A 22,433-nucleotide genomic window follows, 5' to 3' on the forward strand; every position below is an offset into this window, starting at 1 on the left:
CCTCCCCAAAGTATTTTCCTGTCTTAAATGTCCTGTAACTACCATTTATTCTTTCAGTAAAGCTTCAGGAATTCAATATGATACTATAGTGTCTCCAGACAGTCAAAAACATGTTTTTAATGTATCATATTACATGGTTAAAGCATGCAATGTTATAGAAACAAATAAAACAAACATTTACAAACCATAAGATCAATAAGAATCACAATATATGGGCAAAGTCAACCCAACCACACAATGAAAGATACTCACATCCAAGTGGAAAAACAAAATAAGAAAAGAAAAATAAATCACAGCCTTGAACTTTTATATAAATAATTGCTTTTTTCCTTTTTTTCTAATTATTTTAAAAATTATAGAAGTCATATTAAGCTTCTTGTAAAAAGTCAAGCCAGTTGAATACTAATGTTCACAACAGTGTTACTCATAGGAAGCCAAAAAAGTGGAAACCATCCAAATGTCCAGCAACTGATGAACGGGTATATAGAAGGTGATGCATATTATTCATCAGTACAAATGAATGAGGTGCTGATGCATGTTATGACATGTGTGAGCCTCAAAAAATTTATGCTGAGTGAAAGAAGTCAGTCATAAAGACCTTATATTGTATAATTCCACTTATATGAAATGTTCAGAATAGGCAAATCCACAGTGACGCAAAGTAGATTCGATGGGAGAAGAGAAAATAAAGAATAATTGTTAACGGGTTTAGTTTCTTTTGGGGCGGTGACAAAATGTTCTGGAATTAGACAATGGTGATGGTTGCATGACTTTATTAAATATACTATATTAAAATACACTTTAAAATAAGTTAAAATATACTTTATTAAAAATCCACTGAATTGTCTGTTTAAAGGGCTGAATTTTATGATACGTGAATTATATCTCAATTTAAAAAATGTTGAGAAAAAATATTTATATCTATCCTCCTTTGTGAATAAGAACTAGCATGTTTTTACTTTTCCCTTCTTCACCCACCTGCCTTGTAATGTCATTCCATTCTCCAGGGCTGCAGCAGATTGTTGTACAGGTTGTAACTATGCCCAGAGAGGCCAGCCAAATGGACAAAAAAGGTCTAAAATCCTAGCCATGCACTCATTCTACCTGAAAGAAGGGGTGCCTTTTATGGGGGGAGGGGCATAGGGAGAGTAAGAGAGGTTCTTAATTGAGTAGGCTCCTTGCCCAATATGGAGACTGACATTAGGCTCAATCTCACAACCCTGAGATCATGACCTGAGCTGAAATCAAGAGTTGATGCTTGACCCACTGAGCCACCCAGGCGCCCCAAGGGACGTGACTTTTTCTGACCCACACAGAAGAGCTTTAGGAACAAGTAATGGCCCTAATCATTTTAATGGGCTTTTAGGGTAGTCAAGATTGGTAAATATGTGTATTTAGTCTACTGCCTAGGATTAAAAGCCAAACACTTCATTTTACTGTAATGAATTTACTATAATGTGTTATTTTCCAGAATGGAACACCTTTAGGCCCTCTCTTCACAAGTTGGACTATTATCTGATTAATCTCAAAAAGCACATTTCTAGTTTGAATGTGTGTAATACAGTTCCTTTATATTGGCTTTTTTGTTTGTTTGTTTGTTTGTTTGTTTGTGTGTTTAAAAAAGATTCAGTGTTATTGTTCAACTTTATGTTATGATCCTCCAATAGTTTTTATATTTTATATCACTAAAGTACCACCACTACCGAGGGGATTTCCTGATACTTACTTGTTCTAACAATGCAACTTTTCTGACAGCATTCTTGTAGATTTCAAAAGAGCTCAAATAATAGTATTTTTGACGCTAAATTTAATCAGTGAGTCAATGCACATTTATTGAATTACTATTATGTTGAAAATAACACTCTATCTCAAACAGGAAGAACCCCCAAATCATGGTACTCTACATACAAAGTGCTTATGTGACTGGTGCATAGTAGGTACTCAACAAATATTTGGAAATGAATCAATGGATCAAGTGCAATTTTGTTTATTTATGATACCTAAAGATTAGGTACTGGCTAATAGCCATAGATTTAATAGGTCTTTATTTCCACCTTGAGAGAAAAATGTGATACAATTAGTGACTACTTCTAAGAGAAACTCCAGAATTCTGGAAAATTAACAATCTTTTAGTGTTAAGTATTTGCAGTGTTTCAAGCTGCAAAATTTTGTCAATGATTTTTTTTAAAGGTTTTATGTATTTATTCATGAGAGACACACACAGAGAGAGAAAGAGAGAGAGGCAGAGACACAGGCAGAGGGAGAAGCAGGCTCCGTGCAGGGAGCCCAACGTGGGACTCGATCCCAGGACTCCGGGATCAGGCCCCGGGCTGCAGGCAGTGATAAACCGCTGAGCCACCGGGGCTGCCCCTGTCAATGATTTTTTTGTGGTTATTTTTGTTTGTTTATTTGTTTATGAAAGAAGTATTTATTGTTAACTATCAGGATTACTCAAAAGTGTTTCCATATATAAATGAATAATCAGTGTTTCTCAAATCTGGCTGCATATCAAACACTTACTATTTTGTTTTTGGTTTTGTTTATGGGTTTGTTTCTAATCCTAGAAAGGTAGAATCCAAGATTCCTAGGCTAATTAGAGCCGCGTGATTGAACTCATGAATCTTTGATATAAGAAACATCCTAGGTGATATTTTGGAGTGACTGGGTGGCTCAGTCAAGTGTCTGACTCTTGATTTCCACTTAGGTCATGATCTCAGGGTTACTGAGTGTGCAGCCTGTTTGAGATTCTCTCTCTCCTCTGCCCCTCCCTGCCCTCTCTCTTAAAAAATAAAAAGCATCCTGTGTGATATTTTAGGTTTTATTCTTAACCACTCAAATTCTACATGAACATTTTTTTCTTAGAAAAAATTGAAGATTTCAAATAATGCCAAATTCTCATCCTAGTTCCCAATCCTGGTTCCTTCTCATCCTTCCCCGACTCAGGAGCACCTCTTGTACACAACTAAAAAATTTTGTTAGAACTCAAAATATAAGGCCAGATTTTTAACGTTGTTCTGTATTATGTGAATTAGAGAGTCCAAGTCCCAATAAAGAAATGGAAGAATTGCCTTTTCAAGTATTTAAGGGCCATCATTTAAGATGATATCTTACCGAAAAAATCTCTTCCTTCTCACGGAAAAAAAAAAAAAAGGCTTAATTCCGATTACTCTTAGTAAGAAATGTGAGCCATGGAAATAGTAAACATATTCAGTATGTGGGGAAAACAGTTGGTATTCAGTAAACATCAAGTAATTTATTGGTTTGGCAAGGCTCCCTTGAACTCCAGTGTATAGTTAACCCTTGCTTATCTAGGACTAGATTTACTATTTTGTAGATTGTTTATAATGTCATTGAGCTTCTCCCCATCACGTTGCTATATTCCTGACTATCAGTAGTCCTCCCACAAGAGAAGTGGAATCAAACTCAACAGTAGGCTAATATAGTGGACATTCAAAGCCTTATTAAGCACATCCTTTTGCCACACATTGTGTTAGGCCGAAAGGTAAAAACCCTGCTTTTAGGGAGTTCACAGTCCTGTAGAAGAGGAAAAGGCAAAGAAGTTAAAAAAAAAAAAAAAAAAAAAGCTAGAATACCAATGTGGTAAGTGTTATGAAAGGGTTGTTCTTGGTGCCATGGGGTACTAGAAAAGGGGAGAAAACTAGCTCAGATTTAAAGGGTGGGGAGGGGGTGGTTAATGGGAAGGCTTCCCAAAAATGTATTATCTGAGCTCAATCTTGAAGGATAGAGTACAATCTAGCCATAAAAATATTTAGGAGTTAGGATCCAAGGCTTTTAAAAAAAACACAAAAACAGAAAACCCCATAAAGCATTTGCACTAGAGACCGTAAGTCTAAGCTGATGCTCAAGTTTCTGACTTGAGCAGTTGATGGGCTCGGTTTGAGACATGTTGAGTTTTATTTTTATTTGTTTATTTTTTATTTATGATAGGCACACAGTGAGAGAGAGAGAGGCAGAGATACAGACAGAGGGAGAAGCAGGCTCCATGCACGGGGAGCCCGACGTGGGACTCGATCCCGGGTCTCCAGGATCGCGCCTTGGGCCAAAGGCAGGCGCTAAACCGCTGCGCCACCCAGGGATCCCACATGTTGAGTTTTAGATGTTCAGGAGGGATGTCCAAATGAAGGTGTCCAGAGAGACAATTGGTGATATCCTATAACTTTTGGAAAAGGGTCTGGGATGGAAATATAATGTGGAATTGTCATCACTCACTTAGCAACTGAACCCACTGATGTGAATGAGATTGCCAGGGAGAGCTAGAAGGGGATGAGGCCAAGGAGGAATCTCTGGGGAAGATGCGCTTTTAAGGAATAAGGGGAATCTGAAAAGGAGCAGCCCAAGAAATAGAAAAAAAAAAAGGAAAATGAGAACAGCTTGGTATAATGAAAGTCAAGAGAAGAAGGAAGCAATACTCTCAGATGGCACAGAAAAGTCAGTTAAGGCAGGCCTGATAACTGGTGAGATCAAGGCAGAAGCTATATCAGTCGGGAACATTTATTGAGCACCTACTATGTGCCAAGCACTGTAAATATCATGCTCTTTATTCTTCATTACAGCCTTCCGAGGGAAGGCAGTATTATTATTACTGTCATCCTCATATTATAGATGAGTAAATTGAGACAGGACAGACAGAGGAGCTGACCAGAGTCATACAACTAGCATACAGCAGATCTAAGATAAACTCAGCTCTTATCTACTCCACAGTCTCTTAGCCATTTCTGGTTACCAGTTGTGGCAAAAGAGTGGAGATAGTATATGCAGATGCCTTTTTAGAGACGTTTATCAGTGAAATAAAGAGGGTAGATTTTATAAAGGGAATATTGAGTCTAAACAAGGTAGATTTTAGGGTTTTATCTTTGTTTTTAAGAAGAGAGAGTTTAAAAAAAAGAAGAGAGAGTTTTGTTCAACATCACTCAATATCAGGGAAATACAAATCAAAACCACAATGAGATACTACCTCATGCTGTTCACAATGACTAAAATTAACAACTCAGGAAGCAACAAATGTTGGCAAAGATGCAGAGAAAGAAAGTGGAACCCTTTTACACTGTTGGTGGGAATGCAAACTGGTGCAGCCACTCTGGAAAATGGTATAGAGGCTCCTTGAAAAGTTAAAAACAGAACAATCCTATGACCCAGCAGTTGCACTACTAGGTATTTACCCAAAGGATACAAACATAGTGATCTAAAGTATACAAACATAGTGTACCCAACATTTATAGCAGCAATGTCCACAATAGCCAAAATATGGAAAGTACCCAGATGTCCATCAACAGATGAATAAAGAAGTGGTATATTGGAATATATGGAATATTACTCAGCCATAAAAAATGAAATCTTACCATTTGCAATGACATGGATGGAACTAGAGGGTATTATGCTCAGTAAAATAAGTCAATCCGAGAAAAATATATAGAATTTAAGAAACAAAACAAGATCATATTGGAAGGGAGAAAAAAATAAAATAAGACAAAATCAGAGAGGGAGATAAACCATAAGAGACTCTTAACTGCAGGAAACAAACTGAGGGTCGCTGGAGGGAAGGGAGGTAATGGGATGAGGACCTGGGTGATGGGCATTAAGGAGGGCAATGAGCACTGGGTGTTATAGACAACTGATGAATCACTGAACTCTACCTCCTGAAACTAATAATACGCTATATGCTAATTAGTTGAATTTAAATAAAAAAAAAGAAGAAGAGAGAGGTTTGGACATAATTTTAAGCTAAGGGAAGGAGACAGTGAAAAGAAAGAGAGAAAGAAAGATGTGTTAAGAATGAAGAGGTTGATCAATTTCTAGCCAAACCTCTATTTCTGTAGCTGGATCCAAATATATAGGGAAAGAGGCTGTCAGTTTGAATAACTATTTGAAGCTATTTGGTACTAAGTATGTTTCATGAAAGAAAACACCTATAATAAATGTCCATCCAGTCTTTTCTCATTTTGGAATCCATTAATATGGTTAGTATAATTCATGACAAAGTAGACTGCATTTCTCATTTGACTACAATTCACAACTGTACTTGTCATATCAAACTAGGCCCTATCTGTCTAGGTTCAAGGCAAATACTAACAGTCAGGGATAGGCTCCATTTTACATTTCCTTCGTATGTTCACATTATAAAACCAAATGTCTTCTTTCCTTCTATTGGTTACTATGCTCCAGTGGAACTCTCAGAGTTATTCTTTTAGGCACACAAAATGGTGCCCATTGATGAGCTTTTAGCTGATCCTGCTACGGTACTAGAAATAATTGGTTTCAATTTTCCCTGGTCTTATTTTTAAAAAATATATGCAAATGTGGTTAAACTTGACCTAAACTGAGCTTCTAGTAATTATACTAGAAAGGGCAATACAATCCAATGCTTCTTAATGAAATTTCTTTTTTTAAAAAAGATTTTATTTATTTATTAATTAGAGAGAGAGAGAGAGAGAGAGGCAGAGACACAGGGAGAGGGAGAAGCAGGCTCCATGCCGGGACCCCGATGTGGGACTAGATCCCGGGACTCCAGGATCGTGCCCCAGGCCAAAGGCAGGCGCTAAACCGCTGAGCCACCCAGGGATCCTCCCATGAAATTTCTTTCTTAATGAAATTTCATTTCTATAATGAAGTCCATGACCAGAACTCTTTGTACATTCCTCTTCAAAAGATAATAGTTTTGCAGTGCTGGTGCAGTGACATCTAACTCATACTCCAGTTCATAATTTTTTTTCTAGTTCATAATTTTATATATTGCAGACAGACATAAGAGGACCTAATGTGCTATGACACTAATGCTAGGGCTGTAGCGGAAAATGCAAAGTACCATGCATATAGTTTCTTTAGGAGCGTTCAACTTTCTTAGAAAAGATTACAGAAATGACTAGAATTCAGAGTAGTAAGGGGCCAATATAAATGGCAGTATGGTGTTGGATCACCCTAATTTCTTCCATTTAAAAATGGTTATACAAGTAAGAATTTTTTTTGTTGCAAGAATTTATTCTTTTTTTTTTTAAAGGAATACAGAAATATCTAGAATACATTATAAGAGTTCCCCCTTACTACCTCCTCACTTCCACTTCCCTTCCCGGATTGAGGCGTTTCTCACTAATTTCTTCTCTATGCATTTTCATATGTGTGGAAGGACTTTTGTAGTTTAGTACAGGCTCTTTCGCAGCTGTTTGGCATAAATTATTTAAAATGCATTGTTCCATGATTTTTCTCACTTAATAAGCTCTTCTTATGTCAGAATACACAGATCTATTCTTTTGAAAGTCAGTGTTGTATTACTACCTAATAAACTTTTAAAATGTATCCTACAAAAGAAAGCAAAACAAAACAATTAATTTCTAAAATTTTGATTGGCAAACAATAGTGATTGTATTAAATTACTTCCATGTTTAATTTCTTGTTTGAGAAGGCACAGCCGGGATGCCTGAGTTGCTCAGCAGTTAAGCATCTGTCTTTGGCTCAGGGTATGACCCCGGAGTCCCAGGATCGAGTCCCATATCAGGCTCCCTGTGTGAAGCCTGCTTCTCCCTTTGCCTGTGTCTCTGCCTCTCTCTCTCTATGTCTCATGAATAAATAAATAAAATCTTAGAGAGAGAGAGAGAAGATGAAGCCTCATAGAAATTTTCTCCTACCTTTTTAATCTTTTAAAAACATGGATTTAATGCATTATTTTGACATAAAATGCCTTACATAAATATTTTGCTAAAAACCAAGCATTCTTAAAAGGAAGAATTAAGTAGAAAATACTGGACTACTACCTCAAAGAATATATAATTGAATGCTGTGGATCCCACAGGCAGAAATAGAATAAAATAAAATAAAAATCTTAAATATCTAAGGATAATGAGAATTCTTATGGTACTGGACAATGGGAGTTCTTTCTAAAAATTTCAGTTCTTTTCTCATCATTGTTAAACTGACAACTAAGATCTTTTTAAAAAGCAAGAGGTGGGGTGCCTGGGTGGCTCAGTGGGTTAAGCATCTGACTCTAGGTTTTGGCTCAGATCATGATCCCAGGGTTGTTAGATCAAGCCCCACGTCATGCTCAGAGCTGGGCATGGAGACTTCTCAAGACTCTCTCTCTCTCTCTCTCTCTCTCCGCCCCCCCCCCGCCCTTCCTCTCCCCACTCCTCAAAAACAAACAAACAAAAAAAAACAAAACAAAACAAACAAACAAAAAACCAAGATGCTCTTTACATCTTGTTTAAAGATATATCTGTATGTATGTATGCATGTATAGAAAAATGCAGAGGAAAAAACAAGCTTATGTTTTAATAGTGGTTATCTTTGGGTGGTGGGACGTAGTCAAGGTGATTCTTATTCTTTATCTTTTTCTAAACTTTTCAATTTTAAAAACAATAAATATGCATATTTTTCCTAATTAGAAAAAGTTGAAGCAATGTAATGAATTAATAGAAAATGAACTAAATGACTATGTCTCTGGATTCAAGAAAAAGAAGCATTCCCCCTTTATCTTTCTATTTCCCCACATTATTTTTACTCAAGTAGTTGTCAGATTTTAAAAATTTATAAGGCCAAGAAATAACATTGGACCATTATATGTGGTGTATAAAATTATAACCTTGGGTCAAAATAAAGTTAAAAATAGACTTTTAATATATAAATAAAAATCATCTAAAGTAGTTTATTCTAGTGTTATTAGGCCAACACACAAAATACATTTTTATTTGCTATTAAGTTATGTCTCTTTTTGTTAAATAGCTAATATTTTTTACTTTTAATGTAACAAAATTTTGGTTTTAAAAAAGCTTATTCTTGTCATTTCCAAAAAAAGAGAGGGGAAAGGAGAGAGGAAGCTGTGCTTACTGGGAAAGTTGCAACATTCAGTTCGTAAGTACTTTTTGCTTGAGATATTTTTTTCAACTACTTCTCTTACATAAGAGCTCTGTAATATCTCCATAGGGAGAAATAACACTGGGCTACATTATGTCTTTTTAATTTTTCCTCCAGATAGTGTTTACAAATCAACATGTAGGAATGACTCCATACTCAAAGTTATTAGCCAACATTGGTGTCCATTTGCCATTAAGGACAATTGGTAATTCTAACAATCAATGAGAGTTTATTTTAGGAGAAACCTTACTGAAATTTGCAGGAAATAACCTTTTTGTTCCAAAACAGCTGTCATTGAGCACCATTATATCTACAACAATTAAAATTATCTTTGGTGACTTTTAGCATTTGGCATTGCTCCATTATTGTTCAGTTAAATATTTTTCAAGTTTGCTAGGACTTTTGCCCACTGTGTGCTTACGGCCCTTTATTGTCAATATGTATCTCAGAATTCACCTTTGTGACATTACTTTTTTGTATTGTGGGAGAAAATGTAATTTCTGAAGTGAATTGCCTGAGAAATCAAGTAATATTTGTTAGGAAATTGCAGCACATAACTACAAATTACATACAAAAATAGGATTACAATTCATTGCATTATATTTGGCAACGAATATCCCTTTCTCTCTTTTTCTAGATCCTTGCAAAAAACTCCCAGTTTAAAGAATTAGCTAATGTTCAGTGGACAAAAAGAGCAAAGGGTGACACACACTGTCATTTTAACAAATGTAATTGAAAATTGCAAAGAAAATGTCTAAGTTTAAGTCACCCAGGCTACAGGCAAGGGACTGATTGTCAAAAACAACACCAAACAAACAAACAAAAAATACGATTTTCCATGGCAATAGAAGTCATAAACATGTTAGTTCAACACCCATCCAAAATGAGTACTGTTTAGAAAAAAATAACAAACCTGAGATCCTGTAATATGTCGCCCCATCTAAATCTTAAATAAGGCTTCATGTATCTGATTGTTTAATTTTGAAAAAAAGAAACATTTGTCTTCAGAAATGATTAAATATTGAAACACAATAGCTTAGAGACCCTAACTGCATCATATGATAAAAGGCAATACTTTTTATAATATCTCAGGTCTTGATTACTGTTAGTTTATTACCGTATTTTGAGTGAAAGAGTTTATTTGCCATGATTTTATTCAAACCAAAAAGGTATTTGAAGAATATTTAAAACTTATTACTCCTTACTCAAACCTAAAACACTGATACCAATGAACATTTCTTACCCCCTAGTACTTTTCTTGACACTTGCAAGCCCATAATTAACCTTTCAGACAAAAAAATCCTGGGAAGAATTTAGAAGGGTAAGTCAGGTCAAATTTATTTAAATCACTTCAATAATTTGCAGAAATTCAAAGCAATTTAAGTTTTGCACTATATATTTAGGGCACAAATGATCTTTATGCTGACTCCCTTTGACACTCTTCTCTGTTATGTCCCAGCAGATATTTTTATTTCTGAATTCGCCCCTCCCCCACCCAATTTCACATCATCAAATCGTGGACTGTTTTTGAGGAGAAATAGTAGTAAACAAAACTGACTTTCTAACTCAGGAGGTCAAAAATGGAGAGTGTGCAATATATTATTTAAAAAGCAGATGCAAAACTTCTATAAAATTTAAAATCTATGAACGACTTGACAAGATTCCAAATTGTTGAAAGGCCTTATGGGATACTAGTGATTTTTCTTTTCTTGGTATTTTCTGAATTTTTCAGAAATCGTATGTTTTTTTCATCTATTATTTATTGTGAGAAAACCAGTAAAACAGGGGGAAAAGTTTCCCATTTATCATGAAAGTGTGAATAAAGTATGTAAAACACTGAATTTTTTCAAAGAATAAAAAATTACTTTTGTAAAAGAATCCAGGACTCTAAACTCTTCCTCTCATTTGTGGAACATAAAGTATATTTTGGATCGAAACATGGAACATTCCAGACAATGTGAAATCTAGAAAGGAACTGCACCTGTATCCCGATGCAGCGCCAAAAAACTATAGCTACTGAATAAATAGTCTTCCTAAATTAGGAAAAAGAATTCAAGTCTACTTTCCACTTACTACTATGCACAAAAGTGAGAGTTTTGCTCTTGGCATGAATATGATAGAAATTGTGGGATAGTATTAGCAAGATGGTATTTTTCAGAGTTTTATTACATGGAGCAGTTTTAAGTGGAAGAGTAGATATTGTAGAATATAACTCAGTGCTTTGCTTTAACTGAAAACTTAATGATTTTTTTTATTAAACTATAGCTATTTGCTCTGTAAGTTTTAAGAATTATTTGATTAATTACTTTCCTCAAAAGTATTACTTGCGACAGAAGACATTGTATATTTGAGGATTTGTTTACCTAAACTGATGCTTTTGGTAGAGCTGAATTAAGCTTCTGGAGAATTTTCTGTGAGAAGAGTAACATTCACATAGTAGTAATTCTGAAAAAGTGATCTTTTTCATTGGAAAATATGAAGCAATGTGTACAGAAAGCTGCAAAATCTGGAGTTATAGGCCTATTAGGCAAGGGACATCTGAACCAAAAAAGAATTAAATCATGGCTAAATCACTACAGCAAAAGTAGTAATCAATAAAGGGAAGAAGTTATTAACATGACTTTTTGGAACACAATTTTAGTACAATCATTAAAAAATAATCAGAAGCTGTAAAAGAATTCTGAGAGAGAAGAGGCATGAGATAAAGAGGGAAGTTGAGAAAGAAGAATGAGTATGTGACCAGACATGTGATGTTGCCATTATTTTTATTATTTTGCAGAAAACCTCAGACTAACCAGGAGAGTGGACTGAGGAGATGAGCTAAAATTTCGCTTCTAGACTCTATCTTTTGCTCATGTCTTGTATTTTTCCTCTAAAAATTGTGTGTGTGTATATGTGTGTGTTTGTCCAAACACACCCCAAAAGGGTGTAGAAATATTTCTTGAATATTCTGTGGTTTATGATGAAAATTGAAAAGCAAATGAAGCATGTGGAATGGTTCTCAGACAGATACAGACAGACCAAAATTAAATCTTCACCCTTGCATTTTGAATTTCAACAGAGCTATGGTTGGTTTTTTTAAAGTCTGATGTTTTGGTTGCACTCATTTTCGTACTTTTTTTTTTTTTTTTGCAGTCATCTTAGCAAATGCTTAAGAAACCTAAATTGACAAAACAGGTTCCAAACTAGTCAAGTGAAGTGTATTTCTTTTTTTGTCGAACCTTTTTCTTAATCTTCCAGTTTCTCCATTTACCAGAATTTGAAGCTGCTCTTAAATTTTCTGGGTTTGGTGATATCTATCTATCTATCTATCTATCATCAATCTATCTATCTATCTACCTATCTATCTATCTATGCCACGCTTGTATTAGATACTGGAGATACAACACTGAAAATTCAGAAAAGTTTCCCGGCTTGCTGTACAACAGTTCTTTCCCAAAAAAGTTTGTAAAGGTTTTAACAATCTCTACAGCAGTATCAAAAATAATTTCTCCTTTCTAATTTAGAAAACAAGAACATTAGCCATTATTTGTTTCTAAGTAATTTTCCACATGCCAGTCATCCTATCTTGGAACCCCTGGATCTCAGACCAAACCCCTCTAACTAGTGTATGACTTTTCCCATGTGACTCTTTAAATAAATTCTAGGGTTTTTCCCATAATTAATTAATCTCAGAAATCAAAATGAAACATGTCACCAGGGTCTTATTTAAAGCCAAGAAATTTATTGGCTATTATCCAGCCTTCCTTCTAAATTAAACAACCTCAAACATTATTCTTACCATCCTTGCTTCTTGGTTTTTGTTGTTGTTGTTGTTGTTTTGGTGGTGTGTTAGTTTAATGGGCACCTTAAAAATTCTAGAATAGCTTACACTATCCAGTTTTTTAGTGGGGTAAAGCCCCACTTTAAACACTGAAATACAGAGTTCTCTGTTTGCATGATCACTGGCTGAGTGAGACGGGGAACTTTATTTTGTTCACAGTAGATCCACAGGGTTTCCGTGAAGCTTGGCCTTTAGAGGGAACTTAGTAAATGTTTGCTGAATGAATGAAGCAGGCCCTGGTTAGCTCTGTCGACTGCTTGCAGCTTCTGGGTCAGTGTCCTAGGCATAGCTGCAGGGGCCTGACAACCCTGGCTTAGGTTGCATGCAATATGAAGGCGATCTTAGGGTTAAACCTGTTGGGGTCCAATCCATCCAGCTCCTCCCACACCTCCTTCAACTGGGCTTGGCTGCCAGGTACATTGACTTTGGGGTGCTCTTGGTGCCGGCGCTGTTGTTCTTCCAGCTTCCTCTCTGCCTCCTTGAGCTGCTCCTCACCCAGTGACTCCAGATAACGGTGTCTCTCATGTTCCAGCATCTTGTAGCGTTTGAACTCTTCGTGATGGGCCAGGTCATCCTGGGCCAGGGCCCAGGTGGCCCCTCTGGATCAGCATCTCCAGGTCCCAGGCCTCAAAGGTGTGCTGATTCTAAGGGTCCAGGTACTCAACCAGCTTCAGGAGGCTCAGATGATCCAACTGTACATTGGGCTCCTGCTCTGCATCCTTCTTGGCCTTGAGCAGCATCCGCAGCCGAGACACCTCCTGTCGCTTGAGCCCATCCGGCTTGGTGAGGACATGGTGGCTGACAAAGTCCAGCTCCCGGCTCAGCTCTCCACTCTTGATGTCCTCGGCATTGGCAGCCGGCAGCTTCTCTTGGAAATGCCCATCCGTCTCCAGCACGTTGGTGACTTCCTGGAGGTACCGGTGGTAGGACAGGCCCGTGTCAGGGCTCTCGGTCGCAGGGCTCTCCTGCTTGGGCGCCCCCGCTCCAGGGGCACCGCCAGCACAGGCGCAGCCGCAGTGGTGGCCAGAGGAGCGGGGCTGCGGGGCCACGGGCCCAGAGGAAGGCGCGGCGGCCTGACCTTTCCATCCCCGCAGAGGGCGTCTCCCGGGCAGCTTCTTGGTTTTAGGCCTTTTCTCTCCCGACAATTGGAGCACGTATAAGAGTTTTGATATGTCCACGTTTTAACCAAGACCACATTTATGTTTTATTGTGATGATATGTAAGGAAACTTTGCTCTAAAATGTCCATAGCTCTGTGCTTTGAAAAAAATATACACAATAGAAATCAATTTCCCCATCCTCAGTAGTAAAATGCTATTATAATATTTTTCATTTTTTTGGAAAGTTCCAAGAGATAGCAGCTTAAAAATCTTTTCTCCAAGTCTGACTCTTTAGGCCTGTTAACAATTTAACGTACAATGAAATCTTTATGATTTATAAATGGATTACTTGAATTATACTTTATCTTTAATGACTCAGTTCTTCCTCACCTTTGCCACTTGGCCAGGTTGAAGGATGCCGAACATGAAGCTGAACTCAGTCAAGGTCAAACATGCAGAGTGTAATCATGGGGTGGGTGTGTGTGTGTGTGTGTGTGTGTGCACGCATGTGAGCATGAGAGAGACGGATTCAATTCCCAAGGCAAATTGAGATTACCTTTTTTTTTTTTTTAAAGTAAAAGAAGTCTCTCTTTTGTTCAGTTAGATAAAACACTACATATAACTTAAGAAAAAGCTGGGTACCTTTTCTCCCTCCCTCCCTCCTCTTTGCCCTCCTTTCCTCTCCCACTCTTTCCCTCCCTCCCTTCCTTCCTTCCTTCCTTCTTCCTTCCTTCCTTCCTTCCTTCCTTCCTTCCTTCCTTCCTTCCATCCTTCCCAACAGTCTCCTCTGAGCCAAAAGCATAGGATTCCTTGACCGCAACCTAGGCAGGATAGCTTCCCATGTATCCCTCAGTATGCACACAGATGGTCCTTGGTTGGATGTTGGTCTGGCTGTTGTGACCTCCCCTCCCAGCCCCTCTGCCCTGCAGCCCGCAGTCCCCAGAATCCCTGTGCGTCTCCACTGACTCATCTCAGACTTACGATACTCCCTCCCTCCCCAACTCCCTCCTCTGCCCCTTGCCTTGGTCTTTCTCTTTCTGTGTCTGTGTCTGTCTGAATGCCTTCCTCTGTTTCCATGTCTGTTCTTCTCCCTCTCTGCTTCTCTCACACTTACTCACATTTTCTCCATTTTCTTTCTTGAATTTAGATGAAAGAGCTGGTGATTTAATAAATTCCTATGTCTTTAAAGATAGAATTGCTGTGGCTTCTAATATTTTTTTTTCTACGAGTCAGTGACCTTTGACAAGAGAAAGCCTTCTTACTAGGGCTTACAGAACTGCTGCTTAGAAAATGTGTGAGCAACCCCAGGGGCTGCTGTTCATCTAAGTTTCTTATGATAATTTTAGAAAGAAAATATCATAAACATTGAAGAGCATACTTATCCTTGGGTAGAGTTGCCAGATTTAGTGAATAAAAATACAGAACACCAGTTAAATTTAAATTTCAGATAAACAGGGGGATCCCTGGGTGACTCCGTGGTTTAATGCCTGTCTTTGGCCCAGGGGGTGATCCTGGAGTCCCGCATCGGGCTCCCTGCATGGAGCCTGCTTCTCCCTCTGCCTGTGTCTCCGCCTCTCTTTCTCTGTGTGTGTGTGTGTGTCTCATGAATAAATAAATTTTTAAAAATCTTTAAAAGTTTTTTCAGATAAACAATGAGTAATTGCCTAGTATTAAGTATTTTCATGCAATATTTGAGTACTAAAAAAAGTATTCTTTCTTTATCTGTTGTTTATCTGGGTATTCAGTATTTATGGTTGATATTTTATACATATGTAATGTTTGTAGCCAGCTATTTTCTGTATTTAGAAGTCTTTGTGCAGTTTCCCATTGAGATTTTACTGCCCCTGTGGATGGCCATCAGATAAAAGTGAGTAATGGTGAAAAAACTATAATTAAAATTAATTTTGGTATTTACTTGTTCTGGCATGAGGTTCTATGGGAGGGAACAGTCCATTTTTTATCTATTTGTCCCCCACTAATACTGAATTCAAAATAACATATTGCCTTTCTACTTTCCACCTTGGGTATATATCTTCTTTCACTTCCTTCCAATACCATCTAAAATGTAGATGGTTGAAGGAGAAAAATGTACCTATATATTCAATTCCTTATCACCTCCCTCTGAAACAGGCACTTGTTTACTTAATAAACATTGTAAAAAAGGGCAGCATTTCTGAACCTCTTATAAAAAGTCAGGTTTATATTTGCACTAGCTAGACTTTCTTCTTAATCATTGTCTCATTAAGAAAAACAAATGCCTGGAAAAAAGTGTGGGTAACTATAGTAGTAATAATAGCTAGCACTTTTTGAGCGCTTACCATTTGTCAGGCACTATTGAAACATTATGTATAAAATGGCTTAAATCACGTAAATCCCCAAAACCAATGAGGTAGGCACTATTATCATCCCTACTTTAGAGATGAGAAACCGAGGCTTGGGAAAGCTAGGTAACACCCAGTTTCCTCTGTTATTAACATATTACATTAGTATGGTAACTTTGTCACAATTAATGTACCAACATTGATCTATTATTATAAAAGTCCATGCTTCATTCAGACTTCCTTAGTTTTTACCTAATGTCCCGTTTCTATTCTAGGATCCTACCCAGGACACCACATTACATTCAGTCCTCCTGTCTCCTTGGCTATAACAGTTTCTCAGACTTTCTTCTTCTTCTTCTTCTTCTTCTTCTTCTTCTTCTTCTTCTTCTTCTTTTACTTTCTTCGTTTTTGATGACCTTTACAGTTTTGAAGACTACTACTCAGATATTTTGTAAATATTTCTCAATTCTGATTTGTCTGGTGTTTTACTCATGTTTAGACTAGAGTTACAGGTTTTGGGGAGAAAGATAATAAAGGTAAAGTGGCGTTCTCAACATACTGTGTCAACTTTGATCACCTGGCTGAGGTAGTAGTGCTTGTCAAGTTTCTCCAATGTGAGGTGACTCTTAAAAAAAAAAAAAAGGATTTATTTCTTTATGATAGACAGAGAGAGAGGCAGAGACAGAGGAGGAGGGAGAAGCAGGCTCCATGCCCGGAGCCCAACGCGGGACTCGATCCCCTGACTCCAGGATTGCCCCTGAGCCAAAGGCAGGCACCAAACCGCTGAGCCACCCAGGGATCCCAAGATGACTCTTTTCTCCCCTCTTTCTATACTGTACTCTTTGGAAGGAAGTCACCATTCCCAACCCCCACTTACAGGGTAGAGAGTTTTAACTGAGCTATTATTACAAGAACAGCTTTATTGAGATAGAATTCGCATACCTTAAAATTGATCTGTTTGAAGTGTACAGTTCCGTGGTTTTCGAAATGTTGGCAGAGTTGTGCAAACATCACCACAACCAACTTTAAAACATTTTTACCTCCCCCGAGAGAAACTCCATACCTATTGATAGTCATTTCCCTCCCCGCTCCCCCCAGGCGTAGCAACCTAATCTGCTTTCTGTTTTCTGAACATTTCACATGAATGGAGTCATGGTGTTTTGTGACTGGTTTTTTTCATTTAGCATAATACTTTTGAAGCACATTCATGTTATAGTATGTACTTCATTGCTCTTTATTGCTGAATAATATTCTATTGTATGGATATACCACATTTTGTTTACCTATCCATCAGCTGATAGACATTTGGATTGCTTTCCTTTTTTGACTACCATGAATCGTGTTGGTATTCACATTTGGACACAAGTTTTTATGTGACTAGTGTTTTCATTTTTTTTGGCCATATATCTAGGAGTCGAGTCAATGGGTATAATTTAGCTATTTTTAAAATAAGAAAAACATGGCTGACTAGGCTGTGGGCTGGTCCTACTTTCAATTATTCACATGCACTAGAAAAACTGAGCTGATTGCCCTATAAAGCCATAATATAAGGCCCAACCTCTAAACCATTGGCAGGTAACCAAATTGTAAGCCTGTTGACTAAGATGAGGGAAAATAGTTTCATAAAAGCCTGACCACACATCCCATTCTATAAACCTATGGCAAATAATGCAGTTTATATGCACTAAAAAAAAAAAAAAAGCAGATCCCATAAAATCATTTGTTTCTGTTAAAAAGTTATGATGAGAAAGCTTTGCTTCTCCTAGGTCTAGATGTCCTTCAAGATGCATGGAGTAGGTCATTTACCTAAATCCTCTTTTTGAAATTCTCCTATTGCTGCCACTGTCACTGTTAGGACTGAGTATTAATTATCAAGAAAACAGGCACTAGGCAAGGAGCAGTAGCCACTATTTTCTAGTGTATGGGATATATGTATCATTTTAAGGAAGTATTTGATAGCGGGAAAAGATACATGATTATATAATGTTAAGCACAGACACTTCTACACTGTTTAATGGGGCAGGAGGAGAAGAGAAACAGAAAAAAACAGCAAATCTAAAGCCTGGACTGCCACTCCTTCCCATTATCCATTCATGGTAGGAACTAGTCCAGGTAAACAGCAATTTTAAAAAGTCAAAAGATACTTGATCATATTCCTAGTCTTGGTGGAAAGAAATGAAACTCAAGTAATTTGTCACACATATCATATTATTCCCTTAAAAATAAGCAGTCTATCAGGGCTTCCAAATAAATGCCTTTGACCATATCCATTATTCCTTTGAAATACAATCACCAAAATTAAGCAGGACACTTAGGGCTAGTCCTTTAGCAGAGAATAAGAAAGGGGGAAATAAGTCTATTTGTAATGAATAATAACATGCCAGAAGGTAGTGGTTCACACAACCGTGTCATGTCTTTCTTTTGTTCCTTGTTCCCTCTCCAAGAATCTATGATAGGGTCCCACACAAATGGAGGAAAATAACCGTTGGCTGATTCTGATTTACTTCTGTATCTACCTCTAGAATTTTGCTGACTCCTGATTGAAAAGATACTTATTAAGCAATCTGTGAAAACACAAGTCATAGTCTGGTCCCCCTATGTAAGGTATGCATTAGATGAGGGTGCTATACAAAAGAAAGTGACAGGAAATTGTTTTTTTTAAAAGTATGTAATCTAAAACAAAGCCTAAAATGAGGCCATACACCTAGAACAAAGTCCTTAAAATGAGCTAGGTTAGCATGTGGTTTAAAATAAGGGATCTCTGGCTGGTATCCACGTGACGAAATCTGAGGAAAAAGTTTACCTCGGGAAGAGGGATAGAAACTCTTTTCCTGGGGACATTTCCAAACAGACTAGATGTACCTCTGCTTGGAATGATGCAGACCAGAGCTGGTGTGTGGGGAATGTGTTTCAGGCGTGCAGAGATAATGATCATTTCAGCCGTAAGGGAAGCTGTGCAGGGCCTGGGGCCCACAGAGACCCAAGACTGAACATCTTTGTCCACAAACGTCCTCTTGGATAGGCCTCTGTGCCATATAAACGCCATTTTCTATGTGCTCCACAACGTGAAAAAGGTTGAGAAGCTCTTATTTAGGTGAAGCTTCCCAGAGATTGACCTACATAATTATTCAGTAAGGATTAAGGATATAATAAATTCCTCATCATTCCTTCTCATGAAGATAAACAATGATGTAATAATTACAAGACGTTTTTTAATCTAGCTTTTAGAATTTGACTTTGTATTCATTAATTTGTTTGTTTGCTTGTTTGTTTAGATTTTGTTTTTAAGGGGATCCCTGGGTGGCTCAGTGGTTGAGCATCTGCCTTCAGCTCAGGGTGTGATCCCAGGATCTGGGATCAAGTCCCACATCGGGTTCCCTGAGACGAGCCTGCTTCTCCCTCTGCCTATGTCTCTGCCTCTCTGTGTCTCTCATGAATAAATAAATAAAATCTTTAAAAAAAAATCTTGTTTTTAAATGAAAATACGGCTACTTCTTAGCAAGTCAGGACTGACGTGTTTTAGCAGGCATTATGCACTCAACATGAAGTCACATTAGCCAGGACCTTCAGAAAGTTTCAGTGCCTTGATGGTCTACTTAAGTTAGTATGATTCTTGGTATCCCGATTCTGATAACTGAGGTTTTGCGCTATTTCTCTGCCTGAGTTTTTGTCTTGGTGTTTTGCCTGGCACCCCAGAACCCCTCAGACCTTAGGCCCTGTCTTGTTCTTACAAATCTCTCCTCCAAAAGAATGAATGTCTGCTCCTAAAATCAAGCCCACGGCGTTCCAGGGAAAAAAAATCCCAAATAGCATCTGTAGATAAACACTTTCAGAGAGATTGCGAGTAGTCCAGCATTACTAAAATGAAGTGGAAAGATCTCAGGAGAGTAAAATATAAAATGAGAATGTAAGGAACATATCATGAAAGATCTTATATGTCATTGTAAGGGTATATAATATGATCCTGTCCTGCTGAGGACATAATGTGGATATAGAGATATCATGTATGGCATATATAAATACAATATATTTTAAAAATCGACTTGATTATAAAATAATACATGCTTTTTAAAGAACATTTGGAAAATATAATGAAATTTAAAGAATAAGATAAAGGTTATTTATTATTTCATTATCCAGATAGAATCACTGATGATATTTTGGTGTATTTCTTTCCAGATTTATTTTATGTCTATGAGCTATTGCTATTTAGCCTAAGTAGAATAGTCTGCTTCTTTCACTTAATGTTACATTTTGTACTTTTCTCATGCTGCTATAATTCTTCCAAAACACAATTTTTATGATTGCTAAATATTTCATCTTAAGTCATACAATTTATTTAAGCATTCTCTTAATACTTGACATTAGGTTGCTTTCAATTTTTTTCTTCTTATAAGTAATAGTGCAATAAATATTCTTATACATAAATACTTATAATCTTCTCTGGTCATTTCCTTGGAATAGTTTCCTAGCAGCAGAATGTGTAGGTAAGGGCAAAAACTTCAAATTTTTCTGCCTGCCTAATAATTTTCTTTTTTTTTTCTAAGAATTTTCAAATTACATTCCATCAAAGTTGTATTTATTTTTATTTATGTCAGTGTATCTCATTATGTTCTCTCAACACTTAGAATAAAATTATTTTTTATCTTTGTGAATTTAATAAGCAAATAATGGCATTTTCTTCTACCTTAAATGCATTTGGTAACTAATGAGGTGAACATTATCTTTAATGGTCATTTGTATTTTTTTTTCCATTAAGTGGCTTATCAATGTCATTTTCTGATTTTCCTATTGGAATGTTAGTGTAAGACTATTTATTTTTAAAGATTTTATTTATTTATTCATGAGAGCCACAGAGGCAGAGACTGAGGCAGAGGGAGAAGCAGGCTCCGTGTGAGGAGCCGATGCTACCAGGACCCTGAGATCATGCCCTGAGCCACCCAGGTTCCCCTAGAAAATTTCAATGCAAATAATATTCTGTACTTAACCCAATGCATTCACAACAAAGAGGATATATACAATATGAACTTGAAAAGATCTTTAGATGATAGTTAAAATGCAGAACCACTCCAGAACTTTCCTTCTCTGAATTAAGCCAAATACAAAATGAACTGAAAAGAGCAAAGGATGTATAATTGATGCTGCAATCATGCAAGGGTGCCATCTTATGCTATAAACTTCAAAAATATCATCCAATATAACACAAATTTTATCAAATTAAAGGTGATGCAGGAAAGAGACTCCTGACTTCCTCTCGCAAGACAGAAACACAGTGAGGCAATCAGTAGGCAGATAAAATTCTGGAAAACCTCACTGAGGTTTAGTGATATGAAGAGTGGGGATGTAAATGATAAAATGTAGAGAACTTCTAACTTGAAGCCCCACCCTCCAATCTCAGTGTGAGCCTAATTTAGAAAAATTCGTAAAATTTACCTCTTTTCCCTTTGGTGTAAAGTGAAAGAGAATTTCGTTTGTTTGTTTTTGTTTAACTAACAAATAAAGTCCCTAGGTGGGCAGGAGAACATGTCACATCAAACTGAAAATTGAAAACACCGAATGCTTGCACACTCAATGCATTAATTACCCTGAAACAGGGGAACACAGTGCAACTCAAGAGAATCTTAGTGCCCCAACTATTTGTCTACAAGGACAGACCCTTATCTCCCAACTCAATGGAATGGCCTTGTTATGCAGGGTTCATTAAAGAGAGGTGATAAAGTTCCATAATCTCATCTCCCCAAGCCCCCAACTCCCTACTCCCATCCTGCTTCCACAAGCAAGTAAAGAATAGAACAAAATCACAGCCTGTTAACATGAAGCTGTAAAGTCCTGTTCAAAGGGAGTATTCAAATATTACCCAGATGAAAAAGATCTGGAGTCAAGGAGGATTTGCTACATTATTTGGGGGCCAAAAGGCCAGGATAGGATTGGCAAGCCAGAGATGAGTAGGCAAAACAAGCTGAAATGGGACCTGTGCAAAAATTTGTTAGTCTCCCCTCCATAGGTCCCCCTAAAGGGGAGAAATGTGGTGAAGAATCCAAACTGGAAGACATGTTACCCTGGAAGGAGAAGAAATGTTTAGATACTATATTCCTCACACTCTTGAAGAAATTAAGGAGAATGTGAAATGACGAAATGACAGAATAAGTTCTAAAAAGAGCTGAAAATGTCAGGCTGCCTGGGTGGCTCAGTCAGTTGGGCATCTGACTCTTGATTTCTGTTCAGTCATAATCTCAGAGTTGTGAGATCGAGGCCCGCATCAGGCTCTGTGCTGGGCATGAAGCCTGCTTAAGATTCTCTCTCTCCCTCTCCGAGAAAAAACAAAACA

At 37.3% G+C, this 22,433-nt stretch overlaps 1 pseudogene; it reads right to left on the reverse strand.

Annotated features, from left to right (window-relative positions):
- Window positions 1–12,998: 12,998 nt before the first annotated feature.
- Window positions 12,999–19,151, reverse strand: LOC112933705 (nucleobindin-1 pseudogene; annotated as a pseudogene).
- Between the last annotated feature and the right edge of the window lie 3,282 nt (window positions 19,152–22,433).

The sequence above is a fragment of the Vulpes vulpes genome, chromosome 9 (assembly GCF_048418805.1).
Source record: "Vulpes vulpes isolate BD-2025 chromosome 9, VulVul3, whole genome shotgun sequence".
In the NCBI taxonomy this organism is placed as follows: Eukaryota; Metazoa; Chordata; class Mammalia; order Carnivora; family Canidae; genus Vulpes; species Vulpes vulpes.